Genomic DNA, 5,435 nt, shown 5'->3' on the forward strand with positions numbered 1-5,435 from the left:
CTGTTGTTGTGATTGAGTTTTTTAAAATGTTTTTTTTTGTTTTTTTGCCAAAATAATATATTAATAAAAAATGCACAAAATAGACAAGTGAGCTGACTATTGGCTGCATGATGCCGGGCGTCTCTGAAGTCTGTGCCGTCCTCCTGACCTGTATTGAAAGTGACCCCCATGTCTAAGTTACGTATAATAGGTTTGGGTTAAAGGGGTTATCTGAGACCCAGGCATAATGGATACTCATCTGCTATCCACATGATGGGGGCCAGTATCAGACTGATGGGGGTCGGACAAATAGGTGGCAAGGTACAGGGGAGGAATCGGCTCTGCTCCTATTCGAGTGAGTGGGAGAGCTACAGTATACAGAGCAGTTTGCTATATACAGTGTATGAAGTCCTAGCAAACCTTTTATATGACCTGATATAGAAGTATAAATCCAGAGCTGATAAGCGGCGCTCCGTCTGGTCAGGGCTAATGTGTTCGCACATCATTACAGCGAGCCGTCAGCTCACGGGCTCCTTACTACACCCCCATCTTCTCCTAAGTGGCACATAGCTGTTTGAAGTCGCTCTTAAGTGAATAGGGTTAAGCAACAGGTCTTTAGCTGACAATATTTAGCAAGTACCAAAATAAGCCAGAGCAGTGACACCCCACCCCCTCGCCCCGCACAGCTGGGGTGTCATGTAGTTGAGCCTTCAGGACGCCAAGTCCTCCCTGTGAAAACTGCAAACTAAACTCTGGAATCCTGCAGCTGTCGCAGAGCCAGGACTAGATGTGCGGCCTGTTCCACAGAGGTGAGCGCTCTTATAACTCTGGTGTAGTGGAGCGCTCACTCCGCACAGCCCAGAGGATTGGGACGTCTTACTCTATATTATCATTACTGGGTCATCTGTAAGGCCGTGTTCACATGCAGCACAGATTGGTTACAGAAATGTGCAACTGGGAATCTACCCCAGGCATCTGAACTGGAATCTGTAGTATGTGCATGGGTGATGCTAGAATGGAGAGAATAAAAATAGGTTCTTCCTGGCCTGGATCCAGTAGGTGGCGCCGCCTCTGCTTCAGCGTCCATTCCAGCCCTTGTCCGGGTGGAAAACTGGGCAGGTTAGGGCTGCATTAAGGAGATGTAGATTTACTTATATACTTGGCCCACCATGGAATGACAAATGCCAAAGCAGAGGGTGTACGAGCCATGACGGACTGGTGGGCGGAGCCTCCTAGACCGCAGATTGTCGAGGCAGCGCCACCTACTGGATCCACACCAGAGGGAACCTACTTCTAACTACTCCATCAACTGGAATTCAGAAAACTCCATTCAGAGAAATATTTGCAACATTGTTGCATGTGAATAAACCCAATGTATATATCACTCAGGGTATATAGAAAGCTGGGTGACGATAACAGATAAAGGGGTATTCTAGAGGTCTGCATACTACCGATCCTAAAAGTCAGGGCATATCCTAGTGAAATAACATCACCATATACATGGAATTCCCCTTTAAGGACTTAAAGGGACTTTGTTACTGGAACCCAGCAGCACACCCCAGCCCAACAGATAGGGTCACCTGGATCAGTGAGGGTGGGGGTTTTGTCAGTCATTGTCTCCAATGCTGAGACTTTTTTTTTTTTTTTTTTTGTCAATATGCAAATGAGCTCCTTGGCGCAATGAAGGTGTTGCTATTGCTCCCGAGTAGAGATGAGCGAACACTGTTCAGATCAGCCATTCTGAACAGCACGCTCCCATAGAAATGAATGGAAGCACCTGGCACGTACACTTTGCCGGCCGCCGTGCCAGGTGCTTCCATTCATTTCTATGGGAGCGTGCTGTTCGGAATGGCTGATCCGAACAGTGTTCACTCATCTCTACTCCCAAGCGGTTATCATCCCAGCATTCTGCTGTCCCTCCCTCTTTACTGATGGACAGGGTAGGTCACATGTGACGTTGGCCAGGTGGACATCAGCACACACAAAGCAGAGGAGAATCCGCTCCATGAATCTCATACAGGACCTTATAGAAAAGTGCTGCGCTGTATTGATGTAAGCACTTGGGGTAAGATAGCACACTTCCTCTTTAGCTCCAGTAGCCTCCTCTTCTGTGCCAATCACTGTGTCTGCTCATTCCTCCCTTTTCCATAGATACCTCTGTGAGCTGCAGTCAGTCTTGTTCTAGTAAGACAGATTCAGCAGAGTGTATGTCGGTTTAGGAAGATAGAAGAGAGCCTGATAAGTGGAGAAAGAAGCATCTTTTTGTAAGATAAACATTAATTTTCATATATTCGCTTGTACCATTCCCTTATGTCGTAAACCACCAGTATGTAATGCAGGTTGTCGTCCTTGTAGCCGGTGTCACTCATGATCCTCATCCTCTGACCTCCGCTCCAGGAATAGCTTGGCCAGGCGGCCGCTGTGGCTTACAGCTCCTTCCGCTTGGGAACTCTTGTGATTCGCAGCAGGTTAATACGGTAACGTCTTATCTTCTGACTTCCTTATTTTGATCAGAGAGGACTCAGATCGCAAGTGTTGCCGCTGTGTAAACTCCCATCTAGTGCTTATGGCTGCCGCTCAAGTCCTAGGCGGGAGCCTTGTTTAAAGATCCGTCCTCCAGGTCTTCTCTTCTATGGACAGGGGAGGTGTCTTATTAATAAGACAAACCCTTTAAGGCTGAGCTCACACACATGGGCCCTATTATCATTCTATGGGTACATATTGGGACACTCACCGATATACTGGATACCTCCCATGTGGGTTACTATATACAGTCGCTTATGGCCTCGGTGTTTACGTGGTAGCCTGCCATGTTGGTAAGTACAGATTGCGCTGTGTAAACAGAGCCCAAGCTGGATCTTATGTTAATTTCTCCTGAGCAGGCGATGAAAACTCCCATCATTTGTACAAATCATTAGACCTATCTCCTGGTCCGCTGCTTAGATAGATTTCACTGTATGTTCTAGCACTTAGCAGCCTCTCCTGGCCATCTGCACACCTCATCTAGTGCCCGGTGTCCACGGCTACTGCACACGTGTTGATAGCTGCACCTGTTGCGTGTGCGTCTCCATAACCTGTGTGTAAATCCTCATTCATGCACTTGACTATTGGGGAATAGGAAGCTGCTTAGACTGGGTGCAAACCCTCAGCTCTGTGACGTATAAGCTCGAGAGCAAGTTTTCAATCCGTTCACTGACGGCAAGCAGAGATCTTGAAAATGGTCAGGACTTATTTGACGACTTGACTTAAAACTTTTTTTTTTTTTTTTATCTTAAACATTTCTGGTAAAATTCTTAAAAATCCTGTAATAGTGACCACTAAACCGAATAATGTGGCAACACCTGTTTTCTGTAGGAGATTTCTTTGCAGCAGTCACCCCACTTACAGTACATTGATGATCACAGCAATCATGTATATGTAGATAAGACAGAATCCACCAGTTACAATGGGAGATGTCACATCTTATCTACTCCCCTCTGTACAGGTCACCGAAGTCTATAGGGTCCGCTCCAGATCATTGTGTCTACGACCCAGCTCCAGAAGACAGGAAGCCACAGAGACAGGTTTAGGTTTGGTGGCAAGAGTTGGAATTGTAAGATTTTTTTCGGATTCTTTTTCTTTAAATGGGGGGGGGGGGGGGAATCATCAAAAATTCTCTAGTCCCATTCCCAAAATCACAACCTATTAGGAAACTGGAATTCTAGTTAGGGCCCTGATAATCTATGTGCACAGTAAAATATATATATATATATATATATATATATATATATATATATATATATATATATATATATATATAATGTGCCCTATCACAGTGCTTATAGAGATGCCTGGAGCTCTCCTAGAATAAGAGGACGTGACCTGCTGGAATCCTAAGGCCCAGGGGCCGGTTCACAGGACAGTCATGTATTCCTGTGGGTGCAAGTGAGGGGCAATGGAAAATGTGAGCAATGCGGAGGCATGGAGGCTGCGTCACATGGTGACCTGTGCGGCAGGAAGACTTACAAGATCTTAATCTGGGTTTATGAGTTTTTGTTGTTGGGGAGAACATAACGACATGTTCATGGCAAATTCGTGAAGTTTTAAAGGACCCCTGAGCAAATCTATGTAAAGTATATTAGAAAGTTGTAGGAATTGATTGTTATAAAATCCCTTTTAAAAGAATATTCCAACAAAAATATCATTTCAGTAGACTGATCCTCAAAGATCTCCGAATATAAGGAGTCATTGAGCGGTGCAGGACAAATAACCCCTCTGCTATCCCTGGTACCAGGTCTGAATAATGCTATAATATATACCTGGTGTCAGGGCTCAGTAATGCTATGATATACCTGGTGCCAGGGCTCAGTAATGCTATGATATACCTGGTGCCAGGGCTCAGTAATGCTATGATATACCTGGTACCAGGGCTCAGTAATGCTATGATATACCTGGTACCAGGGCTCAGTAATGCTATGATATACCTGGTACCAGGGCTCAGTAATGCTATGATGTACCTGGTACCAGGGCTCAGTAATGCTATGATATACCTGGTACCAGGGCTCAGTAATGCTATGATATACCTGGTACCAGGGCTCAGTAATGCTATGATATACCTGGTACCAGGGCTCAGTAATGCTATGATATACCTGGTGCCAGGGCTCAGTAATGCTATGATGTACCTGGTGCCAGGTCTGAGTAATGCTATGATGTACCTGGTGCCAGGGCTCAGTAATGCTGTGATGTACCTGGTGCCAGGTCTGAGTAATGCTATGATGTACCTGGTGCCAGGGCTCAGTAATGATATGATGTACCTGGTGCCAGGGCTCAGTAATGCTATGATGTACCTGGTACCAGGGCTCAGTAATGCTATGATATACCTGGTGCCAGGGCTCAGTAATGCTATGATGTACCTGGTGCCAGGTCTGAGTAATGCTATGATATACCTGGTGCCAGGGCTCAGTAATGCTGTGATGTACCTGGTACCAGGTCTGAGTAATGCTATGATATACCTGGTGCCAGGGTTCAGTAATGCTATGATATACCTGGTGCCAGGTCTGAGTAATGCTATGATATACCTGGTGCCAGGGCTCAGTAATGCTGTGATGTACCTGGTACCAGGTCTGAGTAATGCTATGATATACCTGGTGCCAGGGCTCAGTAATGCTATGATATACCTGGTGCCAGGGCTCAGTAATGCTATGATATACCTGGTGCCAGGGCTCAGTAATGCTATGATGTACCTGGTGTCAGGGCTCAGTAATGCTATAACATACCTGGTGTCAGATCTGAGTAATGCTATGGTATACCTGGTGTCAGGTCTGAGTAATGCTATGATATATATCTGGTGTCAGGGCTCAGGTATATCATAGCATTACTCAGACCTGACAATAGGTATATTGTATAGGTATATTACTGAGCCCTGACACCAGGTATATCATAGCATTACGGAGACCTGACACCAGGTATATCATAGC

Source organism: Leptodactylus fuscus, chromosome 8 (genome assembly GCF_031893055.1).
Source record: "Leptodactylus fuscus isolate aLepFus1 chromosome 8, aLepFus1.hap2, whole genome shotgun sequence".
In the NCBI taxonomy this organism is placed as follows: Eukaryota; Metazoa; Chordata; class Amphibia; order Anura; family Leptodactylidae; genus Leptodactylus; species Leptodactylus fuscus.